Source organism: Suncus etruscus, chromosome 1 (assembly GCF_024139225.1).
Source record: "Suncus etruscus isolate mSunEtr1 chromosome 1, mSunEtr1.pri.cur, whole genome shotgun sequence".
Taxonomy (NCBI): domain Eukaryota; kingdom Metazoa; phylum Chordata; class Mammalia; order Eulipotyphla; family Soricidae; genus Suncus; species Suncus etruscus.
The window spans coordinates 131,436,166-131,450,015 of record NC_064848.1 but is presented as its reverse complement, the minus strand read 5'-3'; the positions used below and the strand labels follow the sequence as shown (position 1 = coordinate 131,450,015).

General features: G+C 34.4%; 1 protein-coding gene and 1 non-coding gene across 2 annotated transcripts in view; one reads left to right on the top strand and one right to left on the bottom strand.

Moving 5' to 3' along the window:
- CADPS2 (calcium dependent secretion activator 2) overlaps window positions 1–13,850 on the top strand; it is a 613,966-nt gene that overhangs the window by 189,061 nt on the left and 411,055 nt on the right.
- On the bottom strand, window positions 7,518–7,650 carry LOC126031547 (small nucleolar RNA SNORA51). Its single transcript, XR_007503386.1, has one exon. It is a non-coding gene; the product is annotated as a small nucleolar RNA SNORA51 (small nucleolar RNA).

The following is a 13,850-nucleotide window of genomic DNA, read 5'->3' as shown; positions in this document are numbered from 1 at the left end:
TGGACGCTATTAGGTTATAGAGATTGTACAGGGGTTATAATGCTTGATTACCTTACATGCTTCACTGCTTTGTACTGAAGATGACCTGACCATTACTATGAATGACCCATAAGCACATTGATTCAGGATTAAGCCTGAACACCACTGCATGTGTCCCAGCCCCTCACCCATATAAACAAAAAGGTAAATAAATACACTTCAGTGATACCTTACTAAGAAAAGACATCATAATCCTTTCAATGTGTTCCCTGTACTACCTTTTAGGTTGTTTTCCCTAGGGACAAAATCCAGCAGTATTCAGGGCTTATTTCTATGTGTTCAGGCCATTTTCCACATATGTGATGTCAGGGGTTCAAACCAAATGAGAGGCTCCATCTAATACAAGACAAGTACCTTAACCTATACTATTTGTCTCTGTGATGCTATCTATATTTTTGTGTTTTTTTCCTACTTGCTTAATGTGCATATTTCCTGTTAACAGTTTGAAAGAGTTTGAAATTCTTAAACCAGGGCGAATTTTGACCATAAAAGATAAGTATCATGGCTTTGCCCTTGGGAAAGAAATTTTGTTTAAAGTCAGAATTATATCTTCCAGACCCCATTCAAAGAAATATAAACTCAGTTTATTTTGTTTTATTTTTGCTTTGGGAACACACCTTGTGATGTTCAGGGCTTCCTCCTGGCTCTGTACCTTGGGGTTATACCTGGTGGACTCTGGGAACTACATGTAGTACTTGGGATGGAAACAAGTTATACAAGAAAGAAAGTGCCCTTCCTGCTTGATTGTTTCTTTAGCCCTTCAGTCTGGACTGCAGGTAGACCTGACAGGTGGGCTTGGAACACAGGCCTAGAATGACACTAGCCTTCTCTTTATGTGGGTATATTGATAAAATATTATCTCTTGCTTTAATTATATATTTGTTTTTGTGAGGTTCACATTTACTGCTGCTTGGTATGGGTAGGGTTATATTTATTACCATGATCCAATTCAGAGCCACCATATGCTAGACAAATTGCTCTTACACTTGACCTACACCCCTGGCATCCTGCTATTTCAATTTTTAATATGTAGAAATCCTGTGTGACTTTCTCAGCTTGTATTTATATGGTTTGAACTGGGCTCAAGTAATTTAGCAAATTAGGTCTGTTATAGAAGTGGATCGTTGGCCAGGTTATGATGTCCAAAAATCCAAGCTAGAGAGAATAACTAGTGATGTTCACTACCAAGAGAGAAGTTATGTCATGGAGAGACTCCACCCCCTGCTGGGTACTGGAGGGATAAAAGCAGATACTGAAACTAAGATAGCTTATATTGATGGAAGAGATCAGAACCTCAAAATCTCCTCACAACTCATCAACACAAAGAAGTATTGTTTCAAGTCCTGTTCTCAAAGAGAGGATATCTTAGATGAGTCTTCTACCACCCATACTTAATTTCATAGTCCCAAAACCAGTCTGATAATAAGAGTGGTGAATTCATCTGTCAGGGGCTAGAGTGGTGGCCATGGACTGAGAACATTTTATGAAAGCTGAAACCAAGACATTTATATTTGATTTGGCAATTTCAACTAGCATAGCAATGATAGATATAGTCTTTACTAAATATGCTTTTGTTTATAATAAATAAGCTAATGTTTGGGTTTTGATATTTAACATGTGCATAATGGCCATATGAATAAATTAATGAGAAATGGGAACAAGTTAACATGATAAACACAAAAATAAAATGTTAAAATGCTAAAGAAATAAAACTAAAATCTAGTTGTACCTATGATACAAATGTTACCAAATTAAATTGAAAATAAAAATATTCAAATACATAGGAATTGAAAATGACATTTAACTGATGATTAAAAATTGTGCAATTAATTTGAATAGCACTATGCCAATAAAATCTGAAAATTAAAGTAGTAGTACTTTAGTTGGAAAATAAAATTGATTTAATAAAAAAAAATAGAAACCTTGAATGAAATGTCATTGGAAATCTTGATTATCTCATCAAAAGAAAGGAAGTCAAATGTTCACCAACTATTTAAGGGGAAAATTTTCTATTTTGGAGAAGTGGATGGAAAATTGGGCCACTCCCCATGATAATGGGGGCTATATTGTAAATTTACATTAATCAAGAAATGGCAAAATATGACTATTGTCACTTTTTTCTCCAATATTTTATATTTATATACTAGGAAAGTCTAGTAAATGCAATAGGATATATAACAGAAAGACCTGAACTTGTACAGGTAAAGATAAAAACAGCTGCTATGTTTTCTACTTACACAACTTAAAGTATGACTTTGGTAGAACTGTTGAAATCAATGACTTTAGCAAGATTGCTGGATAAAAACTAATTAGACTTACAGACTTTTCTAGTCCTTTATGTAAAAAAATAGCAATAACTTACTAATAAATGGTGGAAGGAAATTTTTTTCAGTAAGATACAAAGTACCTGTTATGTACAAAAAAAAAAACTTGCGAGTAATATAAAAAAATTATGAAACACATTGAGGAGAAAGATTTCTCAATGACTCAGGAGGAGTTCATCATTCATGAAAATGTCATTTCTCCTTCATTTAGTTAATCTTACAATCCCAAAATGATTTTTTTATTACTTGATAAACTAATATTGGAACTCATATAGAATAGTCCATAGGATCAAGAGTAGCCTAAAATTTAGGCCACTGAGGTAATTAAATCCAAATTTGATCCCTGGCTCTGCATGCTCCTCAAACACCATTGGACTGAGTGCTTAGAGAGCTAATATACCCATTATAATATAATATACCCATTATCTACACCCCACCAAAAATGTGTAACAAAAAGCAGTGTTTCTCAGTCATGGCTCATAGTGTCCCATGTGGGTACCCAGAATTTCCAAGGGGTTTGCAGTTGAAAATCACATAAATAAGAACTACACCATGGAACTAATCACTAGAGAGGTTACTGAGAAATCAAGATAACAGAGCTGAGATTGAGAAAAAAAACAATGGGGGAAGGTTTGATACACTTGCCTATAGCATAAATTCCTACCCTGTTATAAGCTATGTTAACTTAAAAATTGATCAAATAGAAGAGGAGACTGGAGGAGAGTTTCTCTGCGGGATGTCTGGATATCAAAGATATTATAGTTGAGAGTCTGCTGTTAATAGAAGAGTAGAAATAAAGCTAACAATTCAAAAATAGGCCCCTGCGTAGATCTAAACTTGATTATGTTTCACAGGTAGCACTTTAAAGTTTAAGGGGAATAATGGTGGATAAATACACAGTGAGGGTAGAATGGTTTATATATGTGGAATTAAAGAATACTGGATTCTTTCCTCAAACTTCATAGATACATTCTAGAAATATTAAATACAAAATTGTGAAAACAAAAGTTTAGAAGGAGAATTTAAGCCTAAAAAATGACTCTAAGTAAACCAGTGTACCAAGCATAACTGAATGACTAATACGTTTTGTAAAGTTGAAATATATGCAAAACCAAGTTAAAGGAACAACGAAGACTAAGATGTTACTGTGTCTAAAATTAGCAAGATTTCATGAGAGGCTAGAGTGTAGGTAAAGACTGAAACAGTGCTTGATATATAAGATTTATATATGAAATATAAATATGAAAGTAAAAATATTTGAGCAAAGTAATTTGTGAACAACAGTTCCAAGACTTAGAAACCTAAATAGTCAATAAACTAGATTTAGATAGTTACTATTAAATTGCCACAGACTGATGACTTAAGGCAAATTTATCTTCTCCCAGTTTAGAAGACCAGGCTTCTAAAAGTGAGGCTTATGCAGTATTTTTTTCTCCCTGTAATTTCTAGGAGAAGAACATGTAGTGTTTGTCGGCTGTGGGCATTCTTGGAGTTTCCTTACTTACTGTCAGCATCAGAGTCTTCCTTCATCCTCACATTTCACCTTCACTCCTATCTTCTCTATTCTTTACATAAAAAAGCCACCAAATAGAGTAGGATGATATTTTCACTTCACATGAAAAGTCATGTTTTATAAATATTTGCAAACACCAGGGGTTTGGCCTGGCCATATACTCTAGGGAATCATCTTTCAACCCCACTGCAGAATCAAAAGATAATTGAAATCCATGGTAAGCCTAGGAAGGATATCAAAAATAATATCATGAGATATAGTTTGTCATTTTCCATTTATTAAATTTGGAAGAATAAAGTTTTAATATGGATATAGAGGATTAAGAACTTTCTTGTTTCTAAATGAAGTATAAATATTTACAAACAATAATTAGAAGCTTTTTAGTGATCTGAAAATTGAACTTCTGGGAGTATGCTCCAGAGAAATTCAAATACATAGAAACATATAAAAATGCTCATTGAAAAATTATTTAAAATGTTAAAATAGTGAATACAGGGGCCGGCGAAGTGGCGCTAGAGGTAAGGTGTCTGCCTTGCAAGTGCTAGCCAAGGAAAGATCGTGACCGCGGTTCGATTCCCCGGCATCCCATATGGTCCCCCAAAGCCAGGGGTAATTTCTGAGTGCTTAACCAGGAGTAACCCCTGAGCATCAAACGGGTGTGGCCCAAAAAAACCTAAAAAAGAAAGTGAATACAGCCCAAATATTTATCACAGAAGAGTGAATAAATATAATTTGACATATTCACACAGTAGAAGTTTAAGTAGAGATAAATGTTAAAGATTATAAACAAGTAGTAACTTGCAGAATAATTTAGTATAGTCATATATTTGTTGTTGTTTTAGAGCCATATATAGTTGTATGGATACCTGATACTCAGGAATTATTCTTCATTTTTTTTAAATCAGGGATCACTCCTGAAAGTGATTAAAGAACCTTTTTGTGCTGGGGATCAAACCCAGATTAGATATAAGTGAGGTGAGCCCCTTATCCACTATAACTCTCTAGATTTAGAATTCTTTTTATTAAAAGTTTTATAGCATACCATATAATTACATTGTTTATGTATACATTTAAACAAAACTAACAAATATAATACGTTATCCAATAAAATGTTTATCTTTGGGAGCTCTAATCAGTGATTGAGTGTCACCTTTCCTAGAATCATTGTCCAGCTGGTATAGGAAAGTTGAAATCTACTGGTATACTGTTTTGGAATTAACTGTCAGGCCATGCATGACAGATGTACAGAAGAGGTTGTGACCTGCAGGTGTTAAAAGGTTAAGAATGCTGCTCTTAAAGTACTGTTGCTTTGGGGATTTGGAGATGAGAATGTATAATTTAACTCCCTTTTTTAATGTTTTTTTTCTTTTCTTTTTTATTGTGGGCAAAGTGAACTACAAATCTTTCACAGTAATATATAAGGCACGTAATAGTAAAGAATGAGGGGCATTCCCACTACCAGTATTGTCTTCCCTCCACTTCTGTTCCAAGTATGCATCCCTTTTCTTCCTCCTCTACCCCGTGTCTCCCCATAATGCTAGTGCAGCTGTCCCCCCCCCCATGTACAGCTTGATGTAGATTGGATATCATTTCTGTTGTCGTTGACTTTGGATTTTGTGTTCAAGTCTGATAACTTTTTATTTGCACCAAATGGACATACGACTGTCTGGTCTTGGTACCATCCATTTTTCTCCTTGATGCTGATCAAGGTGACTCCAGTAATGTGGCTCTATTTGAGATATAAGAAGGGATATGGGAGAAGCCTGTCTAGGTGCTGTAAGTATCCCTTTGGAAGAAGAAATGGGAAAAAAGAAAAAAATGAAGAAAAAAGTAACAAAACAACATAAAATGAGACAAGACCAAAAAAAAAAAAAAAAACGAAAGGAAAAACCAATTAGGGAGTAACAAAAAAGTACAAAAAAGATTACAAAAAAAAAAAAAGAGTAAACCAAAAAAACAAAACCATCTGCTACTAAGAAACAAACAAAGAAAAATAGAATCAAAAACAGACCAACAACTTCTTAAAAAAGGGTTGTGTTTCTTTTTTTTCTTTTCTTTCTTTTGTATTTATTTATTTATTTATTTTTGCATAGGCACAGTAAACATTGGGGAAAATATAACGGGGAATTCCCTTGGCCTAAGAGATACATGGTTTCTCTGCCCCTGAAGCATACTGCCATGGGAACAACTACAGGCTCCATATTAACTCTTTTACACACCCCAAGGTCTTTTTGTGGTGCCAGAAGACTTTCCACTTAAGTGTGGGCAATGACATCCCACCTCTGTAGCCACAAATCTTGCTATTTGCATAGGTCATAGGGAGAAGGCTAGGAGAGAGGGTTTTTTTTTTTTTAATGAGAAAAGCACATACAATGTACCCATGTTCTTCCTAGATTAAAATTATTCCTAGAACTCAGAGTGTGATTTTAGTTGGATATAGGATCAATACAGATAGAATGAAACTGAAGTTAGCACCCTTAATCTATTATCCTTGTGAAAAGGGGATGAAAAATAACAACTTCAGAGACTGAAGAAAGAAGATATGGGAGAAAGCATCTCTAAGCCACGTGCTCCAGCTTTCTTAGCAATCTAGTGTAGTAGAAAATCTTGTAACAGATTTCAGAGACTGCTGTAAGAACCAATCCAGCCAGAACCTTGAATGTTTACATCTAGACCCATAATTGTGAGGTGAGGGGAAAGACTTATTTCAAGCCGCTCACTTTGTGAGTGTTAAAGATTTGTTAGATGAATGTAAACAATGTAGTACCTGTAGTTTTATTTTTTCGAATACTATATCTTAAAAGCATCTAAAAGCAAGCAGTCCCTCTCTTAACTAATTTGATCATATCATCTTTGGTTAATCTATCACATTAAAGAATCAAATTGGAAAAATTAGCAGTAATTCAAATTTATTTTTGCCACACTCATCTCAGTTTAATATAATCCAGTTTGTTTATCTTTGTCTCTAATGGTTTGGACTTTGGTGTTTTATTTATGAAGATATGTTTAGTTTCAGTGACACAGAGTGTTCTGCCTGCACTTCCCTCTATGGACCTTATAGTTTTAGGTCTGATATAAAGGACTTTAATCCATCTTGACTTGACCTTTGTACAAGTCAAATCAGACGTAAGAGTTCACTTTTTAAGCATGTAGCTTGCTAAATTTTCAATTCCACTTGTTGAAGAGGCTTTCCTACCTTCAATTATTTATCAAGGTCTTTAATCTGTCTTGATTTGACCTTTCTGGAGGTCAATTCAGAGGCCTGAGTTCACTCTTTTTGCATGTAGCTCACCAAAATTTCAACATCACTTGTTGAAGAGACTTTTCTTGTTCTAACTTGTATTTCTTGTCCCTTTATCAAATATTATTTTATCAATTAACTGATTATTTAATTGTATACCTTTGGGGCTTATTGTCAGAATTTTCAAATTTATTACATTGATTTGATGATCTGTCTTCAGTGCAATACCATGCTGTTTTAATGACTATTGCTTTATTATACAGTTTAGAGTTGAGGGAAATGATTTTTCCCATCTTCTTCTTGACAAATATTGCTTTACTTATTCATAGACATTTATTGATCCATGAGTTTAAGGAGTGCTTGATTCACATCTCTGAAAAGTATCATTTATTCTTATAATTTTTGTCCCCCAATTCACAATATAGACCAGGCAAAGGGCCTGTGTTGACGTGTATAAGGGGTACATTTACTCTACCTCCTCTTTCTATACAGTCAGTGTAAAGAGCACAGCCTGTGGTAAGAATTGGGAGGCCTTATCTTTTCTTTTTTATTTTTTAAATATATATATTAAAAAATAAAAGGATATATATATATATATATATATATATATATATATATATATCCTTCACCAGTGCAACATTCCCTTGACCAATATCCCAAGTGTCTATCCTCCCCACCCCTCACCGGCCTGTACTCTAGACAGGCTTTCTACTTTCCTCATTCAGCCACATTTTGTTATAATAGTTCTCAGTGTAATTATTTCTGTGACTGCACTAAACGATCCCTGTGGTGAGCTTCATGTCAGAAGCTGGACCTTCCAGTCCTCCTCTATTTAATCTCTGAAAATCATTACACAAATGTTTTTTATTTTTCTCAAAACCCATAGATGAGGGAGACCATTCTGTGTTTATTTTTCTCCCTCTGACTTATTTCACTCAGCATAATAGATTCCATATATATCCATGTATAGGTAAATTTCATGACTTCATCTCTTCTGATGGCTACATAATATTTCATTGTGTATATGTACCACAGTTTCTTTAACCATTCACCTATTGAGGGGCATCTAGGCTATTTCCAGAGTCTGGCTATTGTAAACAATGCTGTAATGAATATAGGTGTGAGAAAGGGATTTTTGTATTGTATTTTTGTGTTCCTAGGATATATCCTTAGGAGTGGTATAGCTGGATCGTATGGGAGCTCAACTTCCAGCTTTTGTAGAAATCTCCATACCACTTTCCACAAAGGTTGGACCAGACGGCATTCCCACCAGCAGTAAATAAGAGTTCTTTTCTCTCCACATCCCCGCCAGCACTGCTTGTTCTCATTCTTTCTGATGTGTGCAATCTCTGTGGCGTGAGATGGTACCTCATAGTTGTTTTGATTTGCATCTCCCTGATGATTAGTGATGTGGAGCATTTTTTTCATGTGCCTTTTAGCCATTTGTATTTCTTTTTTGTCAAAGTGTCTGATTATTTCTTCTCCCCATTTTTTGATAGGGTTAGATTTTTATTCTTGTAAAGTTCTGTCAGTGCCTTGTATATTTTAGATATTAACCCCTTATCTGATAGGTATTGGGTGAATAGCTTATCCCATTCAGTGGGTAGCTCTTGTATTCTGGGCACTATTTCCTTTGAGGTGCAGAAGCTTCTCAGCTTAATATAGTCCCATTTATTTATTTCTGCTTTCACTTGTTTGGAGAGTAGTTTTTCTTTAAAGATACCTTTAGTCTCAATGTCATGGAGTGTTTGACCTACATGTTGTTCTATATACTTTATGGTTTCAGGTCTGATATCTAGGTCTTTGATCCATTTAGATTTTACCTTTTCATATGATATTAACTGGAGGTCTAAGTTCGCTTTTTTACAAGTGGCTAGCCAGTTGTGCCAACACCACTTATTTAAGAGGCCTTCTCTGTTTTATTTAGGATTTCTTGCACCTTTATCAAAAATTAGGTGACGGTATATCTGGAGAACATTCTCTGAGTACTCAATCCTGTTCCACTGATCTGAGGTTCTGTCTTTATTCCAATACCATGCTGTTTTAATAACTATTGCTTTGTAATACAGTTTAAAGTTGGGTTAAGTAATACCTCCCATATTTCTTTTCCCAAATATTGCTTTAGCTATTCGTGGTTGTTTATTGTTCCAAATGAATTTCAGAAGTGTTTGATCCATTTCTTTGAAAAATGTCATGGGTATCTTTAGAGGGATCACATTAAATCTGTACAAAGCTTTGGGGAGTATTGTCATTTTAATGATATTAATCCTGCCAATCCAAGAGCAGGGTATTTCCATTTCCACGTGTCTTATTTCTTGTAGCAGGGTTTTATAGTTTTCTTTGTATAGGTTCTTCACATCTTTAGTCAAGTATACTCCAAGGTATTTGAGTTTATGTGAGACTAATGTGAATGTGGTTGTTTTTTTAAATATACATTTCTACCCTATCATTTTTGGTGTATAAAAAAGGTCATTGATTTCTGTGTGTTAATTTTATAGCCTGCTTATGTTGCTATGTGCATCTATTGTTTCTAAAAGTTTTTTGATAGAATCTTTAAGGTTTTCTAAGTATAGTATCATGTCATCTGCTTATAGTGAGAGCTTGACTTCTTCCTTTCCTATCTGGTTTCCCTTGATATTTTTTTCTTGCCTAATCACTATAGCAAGTACTTCCAGTACTATGTTAAATAGGAGAGGTGAGAAGGGGCAACCTTGTCTTGTACCGGAGCTTAGAGGGAAGACTTTCAGTTTCTCTCCTTTGAGGATAATTTTGCCATTGGCTTGTGATAAATGATAGATAAAGATTCCTTTCATTTCCATCTTGCTGAGAGTTTTTATCAAGAATGGGTGTAGAACCTTATTGAATGCTTTCTCTGTGTCTATTGATATGATCATGTGATTTTTATTTTTCTTCTTGTTTATATTGTGTATTATGTTGATATATTTATGAATGTTAAACCATCCTTGCATTCCTGGGATGAAACCTACTTGATCATAGTGAATTATATTCTTGATAAGGCATTGAATTTTATTTGCCAGAATTTTATTGAGGATCTTTGCATCTGTATTCATCAAGGATATTGATGAATATTCTTATATTCAATATTATATTATATTCAATATTCTTATATTCGTATACTTATTCTTATATCAATTATTCTTATATGGATTTCATTAAGTCTGTACAATGCTTTGTGAAGTATTACCATTTTAATGACGTTAATCCTACCAATCCATGAGTTTCTATTTCGTTGTGTTCTCTCTTATTTCTTGAAACAGTGTTTTGTAGTTTTCTTTGTATAGGTTTTTCACACCTTTAGTTAAGTTGACTCCAAGATACTTGATTTTCTGAGGTAAAATTGTGAATGGGATTTTTAAAATATATCTTTTCTTATTTTCTTATTTTATGTAGAAAACCCATGTATTTTGTGTATTAATTTTTTAGCCTACCAATTAACTATTCAGGTCTATTTTTCAGAAGCTTTTCGTAAATTGTTTAGGATTTTCTAAATATATTATCGTGTCATCAACAAACAGTGACATCTTCCTCTCCTGTCTGGATAATTCTAATATATTTGTTCTTGCCTAAATTCTATGCCAAGTACTTCCAGCACTATATTTAATAGTACTGGAAAACAAGCTAGGAGCGATTTCTGAACACATAACCAGGAGTAAACCCTGAGCATCACCAGGTGTGGACCAAAAAATAAATTAAAAAAAGTAGTAAAGGGGACAACCTTGTCTTGTTAGGAAAGTCTTATAGAAAAGGCTTTTAGTGTTTGCCTATTTAGTATGTTTGCAATGGGCTTGTGTTAGATGGCTTGACTATATTGAGGAAATTTACTTCGATTCTCATTTTGTTGAGAGTTGTTATCATGTTTGGGTGCTGGACCTTGCCAAATACTTTCTCTGCATCTATTGAAAATGCCTATTGAAACTGTTACTCTTTTGATAAGTAGTAAATATCTAAGATATACAAGGTAGTAGTAGAATTTAGCAAGAAAAACAGAACATACCATAACCCTGTCCAAAAATGGGGGAAAATGAACAAGCATTTTCTCAAAGAATAATTACAGATGGCCAATAGGCACTTGCAAAAATGCTCCACATCACTAATCATCAGAAAGATGGGAGTTAAAACAATCAGATATCATCTTACATCACAGAGAATGGCACAGTCGTTTTTAAAAATAATGCAGATACTCTTCAAGAAACTAGAAATTGAACTCTTAGATGATCCAGCAATTCCACTTTTAGACATATACCCTAGAAACTAAAAACAATACATAAAAGCCTCTGCACTCTGATGTTCATCTCAACACTATTTACAATAGCCAGTATATGAAAACAACCTAAGTGCTTGAGAATAGATGAGTGGACTAGTCATGGTAGGAAACTAGTCATAGAGTGTCAGTGCAATTAGGGTAGAGAAGGTACCATCATGACATTGATAGTTGAAATTGATATCTCTGGACAGGAACTGGGTTTTGAATGAAGATAAAGTGATATCCATGGTTTCCACCCTTAATTAAAAATAGTATAAACACAGTTTCAAAAAGAGAATAGAGACACAGAAGGAGAGACAGAGCTAGGGAGGTTGAAGGGAGAAAGGAGAGATGGAGAGAGAAAGTAAAATGCCTTGGGGAAGGGTAGGAGGGAAACTGGGGACATTGGTGGTGGGAAATCTCCATTGGTGAAGGTTGGTGTACATTTTATGATTTAAAATGAATTAAAATTTTGTAAACATAGTGTTTAAACAAAAAAAGGAACAGTAAAACAACTAACAGCTGTGTGAAGGGTCCAGAAATTATTACAATGTGGCATTTGCTTTCCACAGAGCCAACCTGGGTTCTATTACCAGCATCACATGTCTTTTCAAATGTAGTCTCTATCATCCAAGTCTTGTCAAGTATAGTCCCTATGAACAGAACCAGGAGTAAGCTCTGAATACCAGAAGATATGGCCTAAACCCCCCAAAAAATAATTTGAAGAAATAAAGGAGAAAACAATAAATACTACCATATCTTACTTTTTATTCTTTTTTTTTTTTTTGGTTTTTGGGCCACACCCGGCATTGCTCAGGGGTTACTCCTGGCTGTCTGCTCAGAAATAGCTCCTGGCAGGCACGGGGGACCATATGGGACACCGGGATTTGAACCAACGACCTTTGGTCCTGGATCGGCTATTTGCAAGGCAAACACTTGTGCTATCTCTCTGGGACCATTACTTTTTATTCTTAAAGGCACAGAGATAATAATCCCACATATTTTCAAATCATCACTTTCATTCTTGACTTATAGGGCCATACCATTCGTTTTCTTTGCCTTTCATATTCTGTTAATATCATGTCAATTAAGTAGACATTAGAACAACACCAACTCAACTTAGATTATTCCTTAACTATTTAATGAAGATTTCATGAGTATTTTAACTATCATCTTTTTAGGGGAGGCATGTGAATGTGCGGAAATATGAAACATCTTTTATTATTTGGGGTAAACGTTGTATATTATAGTAGTAATGTAACAGATGATTTGTGTAAATTAACAGGCAATGTGTGCCTTTTGTCCATATCCAGAAGTGCTCAGTAATTACTTCATCCCAAATCCATGCTTAGGGATCACTCTTGATGGTGCTAAAGGGACCATATTCAGTGCTGTGGACAGGACCATTATGTTTTGCTAGACATGTACCTTTGTTAATGTACTATCTCTCAAGCTCCAATATCTGTAGCATTTTGTTTGATTGGTTTTGGACTATGCCCTACTAATCTCAGGGGTTAGTCCTGACTCTCCACTCAGAAGTTATTCCTGGCTGTGTTTGGGGGACCATATGAGATGCTGAGGATCAAACTTGATTTGCGTGAATGAAAAGCAACCACCATAGCTGTTATACTGTTGCTCCAACCCCTGTCCATAACTTTTTAATGTATTCTTTATGGTTTTTATTCATTATATAAAATATTCTATAATAGACTATAAAATATTAACTGATTCACTCAGTATAAGATAAATTTGTCTTTAGTTAATAGTGATAGTACAGTACAAAAGTTATGTGTGATATTAGGTCAATATATAGAGACATTGTTAGAATTATAGAATTAAGAAAGTCCCTTACAAACCTTTACATCATTTTTTTAAACAAAATAAACTTTTTTTAAAAAATTTTTTATTTTTTATTTATTTTTTATTGTAAGAATTTATTCAAGAGACAAAATTGATTAACATAATGAGTTAAGTTAACATAACATAATATAGTGACAATAACATAACATATAATATAATTGATATAATAATACATGTAAGTCAAAGAAAGTTTCTGATTAAAAACATTTTTCCCATAATGGCTTACATATCTTTCACAGTAGTGTTTTAGGTACATATTAACATTGAATCAGGGGAATACCCATCACCAACTATGTCCTCCCCCCATTCCAGTTCCCTTTCTATAACTCATATACCCCACCATCACCCCTTGGGCTGCTAGAGTAGGTGGACCCCTCTTTGTCTGGCTTACTATTAGTGATCTCATATCTGTTTGGTCCTGAAACCCTCGTTTCCCCTTTTATTTAAAAGGCAGAGCTAGAAAAATCGAGGTATGTGGTTTTGTTTGAAGGCAAGAAAAGCAATAGAATGGGGTACAAAATAAGAGGAAAAAAAAAAGTCAAAAGTCAAATACGCTGAAAATGGGCTGAGTCTCTCTAGAGGCTTCCAACCTCAGTTTGAGAGAGGATG